This window comes from Sarcophilus harrisii, chromosome 3 (genome assembly GCF_902635505.1).
Source record: "Sarcophilus harrisii chromosome 3, mSarHar1.11, whole genome shotgun sequence".
NCBI lineage: Eukaryota > Metazoa > Chordata > Mammalia > Dasyuromorphia > Dasyuridae > Sarcophilus > Sarcophilus harrisii.
Genome location: NC_045428.1, coordinates 491,496,472 through 491,518,043, shown reverse-complemented (window position 1 = coordinate 491,518,043; position 21,572 = coordinate 491,496,472). Strand labels below are relative to the sequence as shown.

The 21,572-nt window shown below is 34.0% G+C and overlaps 1 pseudogene; it reads right to left on the bottom strand.

Annotated features, from left to right (window-relative positions):
- Positions 1–4,198: 4,198 nt before the first annotated feature.
- LOC100934953 lies at positions 4,199–19,650 on the bottom strand (annotated as a pseudogene).
- Positions 19,651–21,572: the final 1,922 nt, after the last annotated feature.

The following is a 21,572-nucleotide window of genomic DNA, read 5'->3' as shown; positions in this document are numbered from 1 at the left end:
CCACAGTACGTTTTGGTAGTTGTTCCACTTTGTTGGGCATTGCTTCATACTGCCGTCATTCTGAGCGTTATCTTTCCAGGGTCATCGGGGTGATCTCAGATTCTGTTGGCTGTGTTGTACTAGTGAATATTTAATAACTGATTCTCAGGAGAAAGGAAGGGGGTGATTATGACACATTTTAAAGTTGAATCTGCATTTTTAACAATTTCTTCATCACTTTCTTAAGTCTAGATTTGTTGGGTCACTAAACCTACATAAGGATCCCTGTGAATTGCATATTGATTTGGGATATTTTTTATTCATTTATTTTGTCAAATATTTTTCAATTACATTTTAATCTAGTTCTTGAGTAAACAGAAGCCAGCAGGGTATCTCCCCCTCTCCCCCAAGCTAAGATTAGATTTTTCTTTTCCAAGCCTTAAGTCTGTGGGGAGATCAAAGTCTTTTGTTACAGATAATTATATAAGTGAGGGTCATATACTTTTAGTTATACCCCAAATCCTCTGAGCTGAACTGAAAATGAATTTGCCAGAATACAAGATAAAGTAGTACATCTACCTATGGCAAGCAATTTGAAGATTATTCAGGTTTGCCTATCTGCATTAAATAAAAATCTAGGGAGATGCTGCTGGAATATAGAACTCTCCCATTTCTTCAATTGGGTCTGCTCTCTTCAGAAAACTTGTGGAAAATAAGTCTATTCTTTAATATCTGAGATTAAGCCTATAGTCACTATAGCCAGTCTCTAAACTTCCCAAGTATGACCAGTAAAACTACAATTATTCAGGACCTCTTTATTTTACTGCAGTATGAGCTATGTTCACTTCCACAGCAGAGCTGAAAGAGATAATTCAATTCAGAATTTATAAATTGCCTTCTCTGTGAAAGACAATCTTTCTAATTATAGCCATGGGGAAGGGGGGGAGAAGAGGGAGGGGAAATTTGCACGATATTTTTATTATATATTTAAAGGAAATAGCAAGTTATATGCAATAATTTTGAAGTTTCACATGCAATCACTTTTTTAAAAATATTATACTATGTTAAGGAAACGTTTGTTTTATTCTATAAATTAGAAAGGTAGTAAGTAGGAAAGATTCCAGGGATATAGAAGTTTGGATAAATATCATCAAGGATGTGAGTCTAGAAAGATCACTTTCACCTTGGACTATAAAGGAATAATTCTTAGCAAATTAAAAGGAATTAGTTGATCAGATTAATTCCTAAAAAAGTACTAAAAGAATGGAAGAGGGAATATTTGAATATGAAAAAGATCCTGTTAATGACAAGAAGCATGTATTTGGTTCATTTGGAAGAAAAGAATTAAAGGGAGGAAAGCAGTTTATTGCCAAACACAGGTTTATTTCACAATCATCATTGAAAGTGACAATATTTGAGTGAATACTTGTCAGTTAAGGAATGGTTGAATAAATTATGGTCTATGAATATAATGGAATATTAAGGTTCTATTAGAAATGATCAGCAGGCTGATTTCAGAAAAACTTGGAAATACTTACATGAACTTACATGAAATACTTACATGAGTGAAATGAGCAGAACCAAGAAAATATTGTATATAGTAGCAACAAGATTATCTGATAATCAACTATGATGGAATTAGCTCTTTTTAACAATTCAAGGTAATTCTAATAGACTTAGGATAAAAAATGCTATCTGCATCCAGAGAAAGAACTATAAAGAATGAATATGAATATTTTCAGCTTGTTTGCTTTGTTTTGCCCTTTTTTTTTTCTCGTATTCCCTCCCTGCTTTTGTCTGATTTTTTTCTTGTACAACATAACAAAGATGGAAGCATATTTAAAAGGATTGTATATGTTTAGCTTATATCAGATTGTTTGCTGTCTTAGGGAGGGGGGAAATAAGAGAGAGAAAAAAAGTTGTAATGCAAAATCTCACCAAAATGAATATAAGAAAGAAAGAAAGAAAGAAAGAAAAGGACACTATTACTGCAAATTTTCAAATGTCAACAAAAAGCACTTTGAACTATATTAACTCAGGCAAAACACCTCCTTGGAAGTATAAGGCACAAGGGATAATTAGTACAGCACTATTGAACATAGTATGCCAAAGATGAATTTAGCTGTAAATTTAATGCTTCTAATGGCCTGTTACTCAATTATCTCTCCTTATTCATTAGTAAGGTTAGAAACTGATAGTATCACAGGAGAGTTTGAAGATTCTTAGTTGTTTGTAATGGAACTTTTTGGCAATCTGATGAAGCCCATGAACTTCTCAGGGTAATATTTTTTTAACTTGAAGAAAATGTTAAATTTCATGAAAGTTTAGTAAAATATATATATATAATTTTTTCTTCAGTCACCATCTATATCACAAACACCCTAAAATCTATTCAAAGATACCTTAAAAGATCCATGGATCCTAGGTTAGAAGCCTATGCCATTAGACATAGTAAACAGTGTGGTCCAGAGAAATACCAAACTCTGATTCTCATGTAAAAATATATATTGGCTCTTGGCTTACTCTCCCAACCCTAACTCCACTAATTGATCAGGACCCCCAGGTTTTAAGGGTAAGATTTTAACCTTCAAATTGCAGGTTCTTCTAGTGTTATTGATCTGAGCCTTCATTCCAGTATGTTCCTCCAATATCAATTGTAGCAATTAGTACTCCATTATAATTTAACTCTTTGGTTCCCAAACTGTGTACCAAGATGACTCCAAAAGCAAACTCATAGAACAACATGAAATATTTAAAATTTTCAACCTAAATGCTTAACAAATGAAACTATTATGCATCTCTGGTGGCCTAAGGGTACTAGGTAAAAATTACTAAGACACTACAGGACCATGAAATAAGAATGTTTGGAAACCTCTGATTTAATCACTTTCTTCTTATCACCACTGGGAAAGAGAAAGGATGAGTTGGGACATTTTATACAATCAGTCATTTCTGTCTTATACACCAATTAAAAGGCTTTTCTTTACCACACAGTAAGAAGATAAGAATTAGAGAATAGCTGCATATACTCTGAAGTAATAGGCTAAGTACTTTTTTAGCACCATCAAGCATTTCTGGAAGCACATTCCTTACACCTTTGAATAGACTGGTATTTGGCAGAGCAGATGGCACATGTGTGAAGGACTGGATCCTTTTGGACTCTCTTTTGTTACTACTAAAAAAGTAGTTACCATTTTATCTCAAAACCATTCTTTTTTATGAGTAGAAATTTTCTTTTCTTTTGTATAGGTTTGCATTATGTATAGATCTATCCAGTAAAGCTCATGTCTTCAACCAACAGGAGAATCCCACCCCAATCTTCTTTTTAACACTGAGCTTATAGAACTCCAATCATACCCAAGGATGTCAAGCACAATAATATGAAATAAATACATTTAGTTCTTTTTACACATAATCATTAAAAAGAAGAAAGAAAGAAAATTTCAAACTAAATACATTTTTAAAAAAACACACCGAGAGGTTAAGTGCCTATGACTATGTCCCAAAATGCACAAAATGTTTGTATTCAATCCCAAAAGATTAGTTGTAATTAATCACCATGAGCAAGTAATTATTTTGATTAACATTTAAAGTACTTGGATTAAAACTTCACCCTCTCTGCTACAAAGAGGCAACAATGGTAGCCTCTGCTCTCCTCCCATCTATCTAGGAACCTTAGATCTAATTATCTCTTATTGCTGCTCTTTTTTCTGCTCACTATTCTTTACATCAAAAACTTCAGGAAATCCAGGTCTCTGTAGGATATGGTCAGCCGAGGTTTCTTAATTCTGTCTAAGAAGGATGCAAAAAGGGACCAAACACATATTGACAACTTGATTTCACTAGTCCTTTTTGCCTTCTTTATCCTTACCCTTTTGTCCCTCGCTCATGCACTTGTAATAACCAACATTATTTTCCTTTCTATTAAACATTCTAGCTGTCTAATTCATTGTTATAGATTTATACTCTCAGGTATAGCAGGACAAAAAGGAACAGGGCAAGGAATATTAATTTCATAAAAAATTGGCTCCAGACAGGAAGAAGGAAATCACATCTTAACATCCTAAATACAACCTACTTAAAGTTTTCTTATTCTTTTATTAGAGTCCTGCTCCCAACATCTTGAAGTGCAAACTCCATAAAAAGCAAATAAAGAAAAGACCCTAGGTATGAAGGGACTGGAAGTAGTGGGAAAGAGGGAGTAGGGCTAGTTCTCCAACAGCCTTGAGCTGTGGCCTATTACTGAAAGTGTAAAAACATCAGATAGGACTAGCTCTGGCTGGTTGGCTACAAAATTAAGATAATAAGTATGGTGGGAAAGATAAAAGATTTAATTTTAGAGGACTGAGTTTTGAATCCTGACACAAGGGAGTATTCATTTGTGACCTTTTAAGCAGACCATCTAATATCTTTCGGCACAGATTTCTTCATCTATAAAATAAATAGAATGGAGAAGATGACTCTGTGGTCCCTTGGAGCTCCAAGTCTGTGCTGTCACCTTTTCTATATGGGATGGGTTGAATTTTTGTCTTGAGTTTTTTTTTTGTTTGTTTGTTTCATTTTGTTTTGTTTTTAGTACATGGCTCAGTACCCAAGCTAGGAGTAGAAGAACTTAAAATTAACTCTGGGAACAATACAGGATGTTAAGTTTCTTTGTTGGGATAAGTAAAAGAGAAGAACTTCAATTTAATCTAGTTTGCTAACAAATATGTTAATAAATTGTGCAGAATTGGTTGGTGAGAAGGGAATACACAAGAGTTGGCTAATAAGAATTTTAGATTGTCTATGGAACCCTAAAACCTCTGTAATTCTGTATGAATTACCATCATTGGCTAAGCCATCAAAATGAGCCAAAGAATATGAAATATTTGTCCATATGGTCATTAAATTCCTATATTTACTCAAGATCCAGACTTGCCTGGAGCAATTGGACCAGTAAAAGGTGTTCAAAAAAAAAAAAACACAAACAAAAAAACCCTCCATTCCCACAACAGTTTATTTTCGTAGGATTATCTACAATGCTTTTGCTATATTTACAAAAGCTTCCTTTTTCAATCTTTTTCCTCCATCTACCCACTTTTCACATTCTTTGATTCACCTCAAGAGTCCTACTTTTTTAATTTCTTTATGAGATGTTAAATTAATTACACTCAATTCCTTATGTCTCATCTTTTTTAAAGTTATTTATCTCCTTTTTTTAAACCACCTTTCTCCCCTAACATCAATCTTCCAGCTCCTCTTTTTATTTAGGTATTTAAATTCAGCTCAGTCCAAGGTATTTCCTGAGAGATATTAGCATGACTAAATTGAATTTTTGGTGTGATTTCTAGTTAGTTTTGAAGTTCCAAGAAGTTTTCAATCACAGTTGGAAGAGGATGAATTTTATTTAACAAGATAAAACTATATTTAGTCATCTAAGAAAATCTGTTCTTCATATTTTTCACAGATTAATTATAATTACAAATATTAATTACATTAATGTACCCACTTGTGAAAGATACTGAGAGATCTTAAAATGGGTAATACTTCCTGCTTTCAAGAAGCTTATAATCTATTATGATTATTCATCACATAATAGTCACAAAAACTTTTTTTTTAATTGTGAAAAAAGAATATGACTGTATTTAGGTGAGCTTAGTTCCTAATTCTGAATATTTTAACTTTCTTCTTTTCAACTGGATATGACTGATTTTAAGTATCTTCCAAAGAGATAGATCTTTGGTAGATTTGACATTTTATTAGTGACTCCACAATAGTCACAATCTGATCTTGGATAACTGGCACTTTGCATGATTGTTATTTCCTAACAAATATAGTTTAAGAACATGTTAATCTGATTCCCAATCATCATTCGTGCCATAGGCAATGGTCATATCCCAGGTATCAATAACATCCACTTTGAGATCCCAGAAGATGTCTTTCAAAATGAAAAACACTATAGCCATGAAAGTCCCTATGTTGCTCAGGATCATTATTAATTCCCCTGGTATTTTCACCTCTGATGATCACTTTGGTGTCTGGGCTTCTCAGGAACAAGCATTAATGGTCTTATGAATATTAATGGCTCTTCTGATAAAGATGTCAATGGGGAATAATCTAAAGAGCTGACCCAGAGAAAAGATAATGGTGGTGTTTTTGTCCCCTCCTATTCTGTCAATGATATGGGCAATGTACTCATTTTCTTTTGATGAATAGCTATGTGAGACAACCAAAGGGTAGCCATGTCTTTGCCACTGAATGCAGATGTTCCTTTCCAAGTCCACAACAAGCCGATGATGGAGTTTACCAAATCCATGGAGGTCAATGGACTTCAGTGCTGATGTCAAAAGGAAAAAGTAAAGTTACATATTAAATAAAATAAGTAAAAGCCCTGTTGAGTGGCAAATTAAATATGATACAACCACATGTGGCCAACAGCATAATCCTAAATAAGAAAAGAAGTAAAAATGAATTGAGTGATATAAAGCCATATACAGTTATGGTATATGAATGCTATGGAATATTATTGTTCTACAAGAAATGACCAGCAGTATAATTTCAGAGAGGTCCAGAGAGACTTATATGAACTGATGCTGAGTGAAATGAGCAAAACCAGGAGATCATTGAACACGGCAACAACAAGATTACACAATGATCAACTCAGATGGACATAGCTCTCTTCAACAATGAGAAGATTCAGAGCAGTTCAATGATGAAGAAAGCCATATACACCCAAAGAAAGGCCTGTGGGAACTGAGTGTGGACCACAATTTGGCATCCTCACTCTGTTTGTTGTTGTTCACTTGCATTTTGTTTCCTTAAACATTTACTTTTTTTGTTTATCTAATTTCTCTTGTGCAGCAAATGTATAAATATGTTTATACATATTGGATTTAACATATTTTAACATGTTTTACATATATTGAATTGCTTGCCATCTAGGGGAAGAGGTGGGGGGGGAAGGATAAAATCTGAAACACAAGGCTATGCAAGGGTCAGTATTGTCAAATTATCAGTGCTTATATTTTGAAAATAAAAAACTTTTTTAAATGAATAAAGTCATATAAAATATATAGTACTTTGTGTTTGTATAACTTATTTTGGTACCTATTTACACATTGACTCTTAACATTATCCAACTACTTCCTGGAGCAGATACATTCTTCCAAGTAGCTTGCAAGTTCCCCAAAAGACAAGAACTATGACTTATACTTCTTTTAGTCATAATCTCACTGACCATGGAGCTTAGCTATAATGTTCTCTGGTTCGATTTTCCTTGGATCTCTGGGGCAGCCTTCTTTTCAATTCAGTCATCACCACAAGAACAGCCAGGTGTTAAAATCCTTCCTGGGTTGGGGCAGCTTTCTGGAGAGCCTTGGTCCCAGTGGAGAAATGCAGGAGGAGAGCCTGCCACCAGGAGTCTTACCAAACGTGGAAATGAATCTTGAGTCTAAGGGCTTGTGCTTCAGCCTCCAGTCTTCTTGTCTTCTCTAGTTCTCTTTTTGAATCTAGCTGAGGCTCCCAGCTTATATGCTCTACACTGAGTATACACCAATCATTATATCACTAGGAAACTATTATTTGTTGTAAGATTAAATCAATCATACTGAACTTAGAGAACTATTAAGCACCATGTTAAACTCATCAATTCCACTTAGTACCTTGTAAGAATCCTTGTTTCAAGTTCAGAGTTCTGGCCCATAATATTTAGCCTCAATAAATTCTTATTGTTTCAAAATGAATGAAACTCCATTGAGGAAATAGGAAATTTGGCACTCAAAACTATTACCTGAAATAATGTGTAGTAAATAATCCTATCTCTTTACACCCCCCAAAATAGTATTCTATGTAACAAGGAAATAATTCAGAAAACTTTTTGTTAATTGCAAATAAACAGCTCTCTAGTGCATTTCTAATGCAGGGACAGCACTAACAAGTATTTGGCTTTGTTCAGAAAAAGAAAGTCTAGTTCAGTGCTTTTCTCCTGTTCCCTGATTCTGGTTGCTCTGTGTCCTCCTTCAGCCTACAATTCAGCCAAACTTGACTCTTCTCTATTCCTCACATGCCACGTTATCTCTGAATTTGATATCTTTGCTCTAGACATCCCCCTTACCTCTTGTCATCTCCACCTTCAAACACCACTTTCTACATGATGCTTCACCTGAATCACTGGATTACTACTGCCTTCCTTTCCAACCTATCTTGCAGGTAATTTTAAATATTCATTTTTATTTATTCTACTTAAATTTTTTGTATACTTATCTCTATTAGAATATAAACTTGCAAGATATGTTTCTTTAATTGTGTTATATCCCTAGAGCCTAGCTGAGAATCTAGCACAAAGTAAACATTTCATAAAGGCTTATTGATTGTTTGAAATAGGTAGCATAGCAAAACATTCTGATTTATTGAATCAGAGAAATCATGCAACACTGTCATAGTGAAGTCAAGTGAACTAATATTTATCAAGTATTGCCAAGCACTGTGCTGAACACTAGCAGTATAAAGAGAAGTTAAAAAAAGTCAGTAATTTAGTATATAAATTATTTATTAAGCACTTATATGCCAGTAAGAAGGTAGGTGGGGCAGTGGATAGAGTACCAAGGATGAAATTAGAAAGATTATCTTCCCAAATTAAATCTGGCCTCAGATGCTTACTCACTATGTGACCCTGGGAAAGTCACTTAACCTTGTTTGTCTCAGTTTTCTCATTTCTTAAAAAAAAAAAGGGGGGGGGGAGGAGGAAGGAAACATAAATTGGTAAATGTAGCAAATATAAATGTAGAAACAAGTTTAGTGAATATTGCAAACAATCAAAAGGGACTAAAAAAGATGGAAATAATGACATTTTATGGGGGGAAATGAGAATAATTTTGCTGGTTTAATGATCTTAAAAGAAGAAAAAAAGAAGAGAAAAAAAGTTATATTACTTTGAAGAAAGGGACAGTGAGGGGAATGAAGTATTGCACATAAATGGGAGAGAAGGAAGGAAAGAAAGAAGAAAAAGAATGGAATGGAATGGAATTTTAGAAAAAGTGTAATATAACTGATCTCTGACAATTGTAGAATTATAATAGAAAAGAAAATGCCTTAGCTACAAATGGAATCCTTACAAAAATTAACCAGATATTAGGACATAAAATCTCACATCCAAATACAGTAAAGCAAAAATATTAAAGGCATCCTCTACTGACCACAATGCAATGAAAATTAATTCAACATGGAGATATTAAAGAAAGAATTGAAAACTAATTGGAGATAAAATAACTTAATATGAAATAATTAGTGGGTCAACAAATGAGTCATAGAAAGGATACATTCTTAATTATATTAAGAAAAATTACAACAATGATTTAAAAAGATTAATATTTTGGGGATGCAGACAAAGCAATCCTTAGGGGAAAATCTGTATTTCTAAACATTTCCATCAACAAAGAGAAAAAAAAAACAGATCAACTTATTAGGTATAAAATTAAAAGTAAAAACAAACTGAAAAACAAAAAAAAGTCATTAAACACCAAAATAGAAATAATAATAATCAAAGAAAAGATTAATGAAACAAAGGAAAAAGTTCATTGATATAATAAATAAAACTAATAATTGTTTTTTAAATAAAATAAATTTTGAAAAGCAAGAAGAAAACCAAACAATCAAAATAAAAAACAAACAAGAAGAATTCACAACTAATGGAGAAAAAAAATAGAAGCTATTATTAGAAACTATTTTATCTAACTCTGTGAATAAAACTAATAACATGAAACAAATATTGACCAAAGTATAAAACATTAACTTGTGAAATAAACAGCATAGAATTAAATAACTCTGTTTCATAAAATGACACTGAACAAGCAAAAAAGTGAACTCCCAAATTAAAAAAAAATTAGGAATCAAAGGATTTACAAGAAAATTTTATATTATAGTAACCTCCAAAGCTCTCCTACATTCTCTTCTCTTTTTTCAGTCAGTCATCTCATCAACTCTGTAGGTTCAATTAATACCTCTGCAGTTAAGATGCATATGATTCCCTGATCTATTCATTTAGTTCTAGAGCCTCAATAAGATGGGTCAGAAGAGAGAAAGGATATTGAAGCTCTTCAAAAGTCCAGAGTTGTGAGTTGCTTAGACCCTTTGTGGGTGCATTTGTGGGAAAATGTGATTCTGATGCTGAGGAGCATCATTTGTAAATATTATTCTTATAATGTCATTGGAGTAAATTCATTTGCAAAAAGATTAAGAGAAAGCATATTCGTGGGACATATGAACTCGTATATGAGGAGAGTCATCTACAAAGTTATTCTAGATTCCTGGAAATAGTAACAATGAGTAACACCCAATCAGCCAGTGGTTGTAAGATTTAGACAACTGAAGCTTAAGATAGCATTATACATGTAGGTTTATCCAGGCTCAGGTACTAGATGTCCTCATATACTCCACAGTCTTTTCAAGGAACTTCCTTTACATGTCATTGTGACTCTCCCAGAAGCAAGCTTCCCAGGTTCTTCATATGAGAAAGTTGCATTAGTTTAGTAAGCTGATAGGATCTGCATATGTACCAGATTCAAGCTACCCGTGCTAAAAAAAAAAAAAAAAAAAACACTCTCAATATTTAAGAAAGAAATCTTTTTCTCAATCTCATTCTATGAAACAAATATGATCCTAATAGTTAATCCAGGCAAGATTAGAGCAGAGAAAGAGAGCTGTAAATAAATATAAGCAATGGAAATTTGTACAAAACATATAAATAAAATCCTAGAGAAAAGATTATAGTAATATGTCCAAATAGCAATTCAGTGTAACCAGGTTAGATTAATAATAAGGATGCAAGGATGGTTCAACATTTAGAAAACAATTTTTAACATAACTAATCATATTGAAAGCCAAAATAATTTAAAAAAAACAAACTTTTATCCATTAATTCAATAAAGTCTTTAAAAAAAATCCAGTACTCCAGAGACAGAGAGAAAGAGAGGGAGGGAGGGAGAGAGGGATAAAGGGAGATAGGGAGGGAGAGAAATGAGGTGGAGAGAGAGACACACACACACAAAAGACACAAAGACAGAGACAGAGAGAGAGAGAGAGAGAGAGAGAGAGAGAGAGAGAGGGGAGGAAGGGAGGAAAATGGGGGGAGGGAGAGAGAGACAGACAGAGAGACAGAGGGAAAGGGGGAGGGAGAATGGGAGAAAAAGAGAGAGAGGGAAAGAGAGAAATCAAAATAACCTAGGCATATAGGCATATCAAGGCTGTTTCTAGTGATTAAAAATACATATCTAAAAACAAAAATGAATATTAGTTGCAATAGGGAAACACTAAATGTATTCTTTTACAAACAGGATTTTTAAAAAAAGTACTCAGGCTAGGTGATACAGTGGATAGAGCACCAGCCGTGAAGTCTGCAGGACCTGAGTTCAAATCTGGTCTCAGATACTTAACACTTCCTAGCTGTGTGACCCTAGGCAAGTCACTTAGCCCCAAATGCCTCGGCAATACACACACACACACACACACACACTTGTTTGCTCCAATTTTTTCATCCATAAAATGGGATAGAGATGATAATAGTACCAACTTTGCAAGTTTGTGATAAGGATCAAATTAGACAATATTTGTAAAGTGCTTAATATAGTGCCTGACTTACAATAGACTTACAAATCATAGTTAATATTATTATTAGAGAGTTCCTTAGAACATCAAGAAATTAAGAGACTTGCCCAGAATCATACAATCAATATATATCAAAGGAAGGACATGAGTCTAGGTTTCATGGCACTGAAACCTTTTATTTCTCTATCACTCATATCATGTGGCTTCACCATCTATTTACAAGCAACTTGATGTTTTACTTAGAATATCCCCAGAGGACTAATAAATAAAATCAGATTAAAATAGCTTTAGAAAAATGGTAGGACACAAAATAAATATACAAAATTCATGAAGGAGGAATTGATATTTTAAAAAAGAAAGAAAATTCCTTCAAAGTAGCTGCAAAATGCATAAAATATCTGGAAGTCAAACTACCAAGATATAATCTATAGAAATGAAAAGGCGAAATGGAAGAATACTCAATTAATGTGACATAAAAAACAACAACAAAATGAAAAAAAAATGGAGAGCCATTCATTCTCCTGGAATAATAATAATAATAACTTCAGAGCTAGACGAGACCTTAAGAGACAAAGCATTCAAGCCCCTTCATCTTTAAGGAGAGGAAACCTCACAGGTTTATTGATTCATTCAAGATGATACATTAATGGTAACATGCAATTCTGTCTTATCTGACACTTTCACTATTATACTGGCACACTGGAAAGCAGGAATAGGAGTCAAGATCGAGAGAGAGTGAGGATATATTCTGCCACTAAGCAATTGTGTATCCTGGTCAAGTCACTTAACTTATTCATCTTCATTTTCTCTCTCCGATGGCTCTTTCCCATCTGTCTACAAACATATTCAGGTCTCTCCAATTCTTAAAAAGAATCTTTTAACTTCCTTTAGTCTACAATTTTATTAGCAGAATCACAGAACATCAGAGTTAGAAGCTCTTACAGAAGTCAATTCTTCTAACACATATTTAAATATTCAAGTGGATTTTTTTTCCATCAATTTGAACGTTTTCTAGCAATACAAATTAAGCCCGTCCATGTCAGCATCTCTGGTGCAATTCTTATCTATGTCTTCCAACAAGTTCTCAATATGCTAAAGGCCTTCTTTGTTTTCTTCTGACATCATGAGAATAGCAACTGAATATTCATACTGTCCATCTCTCGTTCCTCATTTTTACCATTTTGGTCTATCTCCTCTTCTTACGATAATGTTTCTGATAACCTCTTTTACATTTTTCTTTTAAGTTCCTTGTGGCTATATGCTATAGCCTAATCAAACCTACCATGTACCTCACCATTTCATTTGGTGTGATACTTATTTTAAAATACGATTGTCCATGTCTCACAGTCATACAACACCTTCAGTAGAATACTTGTGTAAAAAAAAAAATGGGCTTTTCTTACTAGGAGAAATTTGGGTCATTAATAGAGTTCTGTAATTTTCCAAAGGTAATCCAGCCCTTGCTCCACCTACTGCTTAATTATGGGCCCAACTCATTGTGCATATGTATTGTTTGTTCTTCGGATACATACTGATGGATAAGCTTTACAGGAACATAGTTGCATACTGTAATCTGAACAATAAATGTTATGCCTTGCCTGATGTTTATGATCAATTGGTTACTAAATTTTTCTATTTTTGTTGTTATATTTCTCAAACATTCAAGAATGATTTATGCATGTATGAAGACTCCTTGATAGAAGTCTTTAATTGAAGGTTAGTGAATCAACTGTTTTTCATAATTTTTCATAATTTTCATAATCAATAAGCACAATGAAACCTTGCATTCTCTGCATCTTTTAGTCAAGGCTAAGATGGTAAGGAGAAAGAAATGGCAAATCACTCAAGTTTCTTTACCAAGAAAAGTACCAAAAGGGTCACAAAAAGTCAGACAAAACTCGAAATGGACAAAAAACAAATTTATTCAGTTCTGTTTTCCCTTTTGTTATTCTTGTTGTTAGATTTAGCCAAAATTTAAAAAATTATGTTGAAGTCTCCTATAACTATTGTGTTACTATGTCATCTTATAGCTCAAATAATGTTTTCTTTATGATAATGGATGATAAGATTATAAATGCACTTAGGTTGTTATTGAATCTATGGTTCCTTTCAGTATAATGTAGTTTATTTGTCTCTTTTCATTTTTTTGAATGTTTGTTTTTACTTTGTTGGGTAGCATGATTGCAACTACTGCTTTTGGGGGGATTCACTTGATTTATAGCAAAGTTTATTTTTCTATCCCCAAAGTTTTCTTTTGTACATGTTTTTATTTTTAAATGTATTTTTGCAAGCAAAAATTGTTAGGTATTGTTTTTTTTATCCATTCTGACATTTTTTCTCATTTTAATGGCTTGTTTAATTCCTTCACATTTGAAGTTATGAAAATTTTATATTTTCCTCTATTTTCTCTACTATTGGACTTTTTTCAAGTTATGCTTTTATGTTCCTTAGTTACTTTAATCTTTTTTAGGTGTCTCTATTCCCACAGGCTCTCTTACTCTTATAGTATATTCTCTCCTCTCATTTGTTACCCCCTTCTCCTTTGGGATCTTGCTTATTATTTTCATTTTCTCTCCTACTTTTATCTGGTTATATAATTTTTCCCCTCCATCCTTTTTTATTCTCTCAGTCAAGTAGATTTCATGCTACCTATTCCTCTTCTCCCCTTTAACTAGTCTTGTTCATTATTTTTTCTTATATTCTGACTTTTGATATCCCTTTACAGAGATGTTCTCTCACTCTCTTCATTTTTCATCTTCTTTCTGATTACTCTACATCCTCATTCTCTGTTTCATGTCTCTTACAATTATGTAAATTCTCTCTATTCTCTATATTCCTCATGCAGTCAAAACTTTCAAGATATTCATTCTGGGCTCTTTCCTCTAGGCAGTTTCTGCCACTACTTTGTAGAAATTGCTCCATGGATTCCCCTTTCCCACTGTACCTCACTTTCAGAATAATGTCACTTCTTAAGTGTCAGAAAGAAAGCTACTACATGGTAGGCCCCACCCATACCAATACCATGTCCCTGATTATTCAGCCCATCACTAATCTATAATCTCTCTCTGGTTCCCCTTCATAATCTCTCTGGAATCAAGCCTTCATGTTCTCCAGGTAACAGTTGCCCCCGGAAATTTCAATTCCCCTTTTCCAAGATAGGACTAGTTGTCTTTTAAAATACCAAACTCCCTAGACCAAACTTAATGTAACCTATCCAATCTAACTTAACTAAACCTAATGTAATCCATTTCCCTCAGTTTTGTCATATATATATGACAAATGATGCTGGGAAAACAGAAATCACAAACCATTCCAGTATCTTTGCCAAGAAAATCCTAACTGGGGTAACAAAGAATGGATATGACTGAAAATTACTAAATAACAGTAACAAAATGTATCTTTTCAAAATTTGTATCATAATTGTTTAAGATAGATAGACACCAATTATTGGTTACAAAATTAGCAATAATAACCTAAGAAAAAATATTGGAAAGACAAAGCTTATTAACTTTTCCCAACACTGATTTTTTTTCTTTCTCTCACAAAGCTCTGACCAAAAGAAGTTAGATATGGAGTTTTTATTTCCTCTGACAGGATTTTTGTTATATTTCTTGGGAAAGGCAATATATGGGAAGCAATTGAAGACAATAATTTCTTGGGCATAGAGGAAAGTTGGCAGAGTTACTACCTCAAGATACATTAACAGATGACTTTCTAGTGAGAGTAAAATAAGCTAGAAATTAAGCACTAAGCTAAAAAGAAGATCAAACTAATCACAGACATGTAAAGGATCAATAGATATGCATTAAATACCTACCATTTATCAGACACTGAGCTAAGTGTTAAGGATGAAACAATTTCTAGAAGTCTCAGTATAATGTTTAAGAATTAATGAAGTGACACATGATTAAAAACTACAGGGAAAACTGGAAAGCAGCAGAGAGAAACTATGTATAGATCAACACTGTGCACCATATACCAAAAAAAAAGGTCAAAATGAGCATGATTTAGATTAAAATTTAATTAGGCTAATTAGGAAAATATGTAATCATTTACCTGCTAGATCTTTGGATAAAGGAACAATTTAGAACCAAACAACATACAGAGAGCATTATGAAAGGTAAAACAGATAATTTTAATTATATTAAATTGTAAAAGTTCTGTATTAACACAACCAATGCAACCAAAATAAGAAGAAAAACAGAAACCTGGAGCAGAATGGGGAGAATTTTATAACTAGTATCTCTGATAAAGGTCTCATTTCTCAAACATATAGAAAATTGAGTAAAATTTATAAGAATACAAGTTATTCCCCATATGAACAGACAATTTTCAGACAAAGAATCCAAAGGTATCAATAATCATATGAAAAAATGCTCTAAATCACCATTGATTAGAAAAATGAAAATTAAAACAATTCAAAAGTAGCATCTTATACTTATCAGATTGGCTAATGTAAACCCCCTCCCCCCCAAAAAAAAGAAAAATGATAAAAGTTGAAAGTGATGTGAGAAAACTAGAACACTAAGGCACTATTAGTGAGGTTGTGAACCGCTCCAAACCTTCTAGAGAATAACTTGGAACTATACCCAAAGGATTATGAAATTGTATATATACTTTGGTTTATCAATAGCACTACTCAATTTGTCTCCCAAAGAAAAAAAAAAAAAAAAAAAAAAAAAAAAAAAAAGATGAGTGGGAGTGTGGTGTTCTCTTCTTTAAAATATAATGGTTCTCTCTGAGCAGGTTTCTTGGGGGAGGTTTTCTGGAGGCAGCCTTAGTTTCAGTTCAGAATAATAATCACTCCAAATACAGCCAGCTGATAAAATCCAAACGTTTATTTTCTCCAAGAGCTCTTGCAGCTTGTCCTTTGCCTCTGCTTTCTTCAGCCTCCAGCCAGCACAAAGGTGGAAGATGGAATAAATCTGACTCCGCCTCTGAGAGTGGGCTTGTGGGCTTCTTTATCTCCCAGAGTGCTCCTTAGCCCTGAGAGCTTCTTGCTTATGTGCTGTTCATTGAGTATACACCAATCATTATATCATTGGGAAACCATTATTTGTTGTATTATTAAATTAATGCTAAACTAGATTTAAACATTGCCTCCTCAATTCCACTTAGTACCTTGTTTCAAGTTCTGGCCCATAACATCTCCTCATAGGATCAGATCAATCATACTGAACCATGTTAAATTAGATAATTATTATCTCTATCAACTCTAATGAGTTAACACTTTGTAAGGATTCCAACATGGGAGAGTTTGAGGAGGTGCAGTAGGGAGGGAAGGACCTATTTATACAAATAATATTTATAGCCAGCTCTATTGGTGGTGGCTAAGAATTGGAAACTGAGGGGATACCCATCAATTGAAGAATGGCTGAACAAGCTGTGGTAGATGATTGTAATGAGATACTATGTGCTATGAGAAATAACAAACAGGTGGATTTCACAAAAACCTGGAAATCACTACATAAGCTGATGCAAAGCAAAGATCAGACCATGAGAACACTGTACATAACAACAGAAATATTTTATGATGAAGAACTAGGAATGACTTAGCTATTCTCAGCTATACCATGATCAAGACAATCCCAAAAGACTCATAATGAAAAAATGCTATCTTCCTCCAGAGAAAGAACTGATATTGTCTGAATAAAGACTGAAACATACTGTTTTTTATCTTCTTTCTTTTTTAATTTGAAATCTTTACAAAGTGAGTAATATGGACATGTTTTATATGATTACACAGGTATAACCTATATAGGATTGCTTACTATCTCAGGGAAGATGGAGAGAAGGGAGGCATGAATAGAATTTAGAACTCAAAACTTAAAAAAGAAGTTTTAAAATTGTTTTAACATGAAAGTGGGTGGAAATAAAATATTTTTTTTAAAAAATAAAGTGCTAGCATAGTGCTTGGCACATAAAAAGAAGAATTAATGGAGAGATATTTTTTGATCCTATATCCATTTTGGTTTTAGAACATTTTAAATATTCTAAAGTATTGGACTTGGTATTTAAGTGAAAATTACTTAAGAAAATCATGGATCATAGATTTGGATCCATAGGGGCCATTAGAAGTCATTAGCAACCTGAAATCCAGAATGACTAAATAAATTGCCTGTGGTCACAGAGGAAATAAATATATAGAAAGTCTAATTTGGACTTGAGGCTTCTGATGCTAAAACTAATACCTTTCCCACTAAACTAAAGTTTAAATTGTTTCTTAAAAATGAGAAAGTGAATAGAGAAAGTTCTGCATCTAATAAGACTAAAATAATGATGAATAATGATGAATAAGTAGGTTTTTAATTTGATGTAAAATTGTGGCTTAAAAAAGAGGCAAAGTGGATCTGAGCACCTTCATTCTGAATACAATTCAGACCAGAACCATCCACATCACTCTATTAGATCCTTTGTCTCTTAAGACTCTGCCCAAAACAAAAAATTGTGCTTTCCTTTTCTTAAAAAAAAAAAAAAAAAAAAAAAAAAAAAAAAAAAAAAAAAGCTAACAAAAAAGCTAAAGGTGTAATTTCACTTTAACATACTCATTAATGGTTCTGGCTCTTGGAGTATTTGTAAATTATTACTAAGGGCTAATATAGTCTCAACATTTCTGTGCTAATTTTATGAAGAGAAGGGGAAATTTTCATAGGCTGTTTCAGATAAATAAGAGTATTGAATTTGGCATAAATTATGGGAAATTAAAATGTTTGATGTGATGTTCACTTAATGAAATTAACTTTTTATCTAGAGTTAGTTACTTCACCATCTCAGAAGCAGATATACAAGACTGGCAGGACAGAGATACGTATAAATAATGAAGAATACTATGGGTTCAAATACTATATACTACAGTAAAGAGAAGGCTTGCTATTATAACTTGAGACTTCAATGGAATTAAAGTTATTCATAACTTCCATTCTTATCTTGGACCTTCAAGAGAGAGGAACAGAAATTACTTTTCAGTCTGGAATTGAACCCCAAGAACCAGACTCTTGAGAGTTTCTAATCCTAACTATTTTCATCTAAAAAAGGGGTGGGGGGAGAGAGGAGAGAGATGGGATAGACAGTTTGAGGGCAGAGGCAAGAAATCAGGCTCTCTGTAAACTACAGCCTCAGTTTCAGGCCATTTAGCAAATGTTAGCTTCTGATCAAAGACAGCCATTGCCTGTATGGAAGATTCATCCCAGAGCTTATTGAGATTCACCTTCAAAAAATCAACTCCATTTAAAATTCTAACATAAAAAATGCTTGCATGGAACTTCAAATCTACATATGGTTTCTGGGGGTTCCAAAAAAGGTTTATTTACCTGACAAAGAGGCTCTTCTCTAAGTTGCTGAGATAAGAAACTTCCTTATTTTTAGATTTCACCTGGGCCAGTGTATCACAAGATACTTGTAGAGGTTTCACACAGTAGAAGGCTTCTTGATCTTGAGGATCCAGTTCAGCACTTGTGTTTAGAACAAGGCCACATTCAGTGAAAACCTACGACATGCCATTGACAAACTGGCCTGTGAAAATCACCTTATCATAGCCCTTTTTCCTTGCTCTCCAGAGGGCAGACACCCCTTCACTGGAGGGGATGAGCAGAAGAGACAGAGGCTTTGCCTGCCCAGAATGAAGTGAAGCTGACAAGGTAGGTGCTGCTGTTGAAATCAATCATTCTTCCCAAAGCTCCTACCTTTAGGTCTGGGGAAGAGATCCTGGCCCTTAAGAAGTCTCCTCCATATTTCTCCCTTTGCCCTAAGAAGTCTCTCACTTCCAGAAGGATGTCTAGCTGGTCTCCTCTGCAGTAGCTGATTTTAGCATTAAAGACAGTGGCCATACTGTGGGCTATACTGGTGGTGGTGTTCACATGGGAGAAGGTTCTATGTGGAATGAACTGGTCTAGCTGCAACTTGATTTTTTTTAATTCTCAGGTCTATTTCTCTAGGTGCTATGGCTGGAGTAAGTGGTACATCAGGACACAATGGTTTCTTGGTAGTGTCCCAGTGATACAGTGAAATGGGAGAGTCTAATGCAGGCCAAAACTGAAATAAGAAACAAGCCACAAAACCTGGCTTAACTTTGAAGTGAATATCTTTTGGCATGAATTTTTGTGGATCAAAAGGGATGGATATTGTGGGTCAAGACCAAAACTTAATTATAGACTTAATTACTTCATAGGGAGTCTTCAGCACAAAGACAGCCCCCTTCCCAATCAACATGTGCTGATCAAATAAGTTAAGGATACAGAGGAGACCAAAGATCATTTCTTTTGTTGTCCTGGTTTATGCCTCAGTTTACCCATTTTCACTTCTTCAGATACATGGCCATACACACAACCTCCTTCCCCCAAGAGACAGAAATTTGGGGCTATTAGAAAGACAAACTTAGATGGGTACCGTCTATGACTTTGTTTTCTCTCTGTGGAAGGCTAGCTTCTATAACTCTTTGGCAACACTGTCAGGAAATTCCCCTTTCTTCTCTCTAAGACTCTGCATCTATTCTCTAGTTTGTGGTTGCCTAAGAAGCACCTTTGAAGCTAATCCAGAAACTTCCCTATTGCCTCTAGTTGGGTCTCAGGAACACTTGACTCAAAACCAAATGCCTCCCCTCTCCAGGAACATGTTAAGAAGAGTAGGATCTTACTCATCACATACTAATGACAATGTCAGTCTCAGGAGTTGAGTATTCCTCTCCTGAGGAGAAGGTGACAGAGTATGGATCCAGAATCAAGAGAGTTTAAGCTCAGAATTGCTCTAGAATGCCACCATCCAGAAGGCTGAAGTACAAATAGGAAGTCAGGCTGACGTGGGAAGTATTAAATTAGAAGGTAAGATCAATGGAGTGTGGCTAAGTTGACTATTGATTGGATTCCATTTTTCCTTTTTATCCTAACAGTATATAATCTCACTTTATACCAGCATGCAAAAATAAGGTCCCTTCTTGGACTGTGGTAAAGGAAGAGCCTTGGGAATGGTCCACACACTTCCTCTATTTTAAAAGTCAGCAGACACATCAAACTGCTAGAATGAATAAAGTTGCCTAAGGATTTTTCAATTCTATTTTAAATCCTTGTGATAGATACCCCTTATTATCCATTTAACTAACAAAAGTTTTAGCTTGCAGCTCTGATTTCATCATTGCCCTCTAGATGTTGCTGTTTGAATTAGAGTATAGCACATGGAAATATGCTTTTGTCTCTGGATCATTTGAAGTGTTTTGATCTATTGGATTGCTTTGCTTTGCCTTGAACAAGAATCTTGATCCAGTGTCCCAAACCATCAGGCCTTGGGACACCAAGAAATCTTGTCCATCTTTTCTCACCTAACCAAGCCAAGACTCCTGACCACCCTTAGTGATTCCAGCTGTCCTGTACAACAGAAGAAACCTACTAACCACAAATAGAAAGAGGCTCACAATATTCTTTCTGAGAGGTCTTCTCTACTCTAGTTTTACAGGAAAAAAAGAGAAGGGAGAAACTATGGTAGATCATCAGTTTACTGGAGGCACCTTGACACAAAGAATTCAGACTGATTAAGCTATTTGTAATCATCAATTCAAGGACTAAGAGAATATACAAAAGGTCTACTCTTTCCCCAATTTCCCTTTCCCATGCCTCTTTGAAAAAAAAAAAACATGGTAAGATAATTTTTCTTGGGGTTTTTTTCAGTTACTTTTTCTGATTTTTCCTTCATATGAAAAGTCATGGTTAGTCTTATAACTTAGGCTTAAATTGCTGCATTGAAGGAATGGAGCAAGGGTTAGCTGGAAATAATTTAAATTAGTCAAGAAAAGAAATCTCCATTAATAATTTTCCAAACTCAAGGCTTTGAACTGTTATTTGAAATTTTAATTTCTATATTAAAAATGTATTTAAATCAATCAGTTAATGAACACCAATATTTATTTAGCTCATACCTGTTATGTGACAGGCCTTATGTTAAATATAGATATCTTCATACTGGTTTTCCATGTTTTGTCTGCTATCCTCTTTCCAGTTTCATTCTTGCCCCCAGGATACATTTTT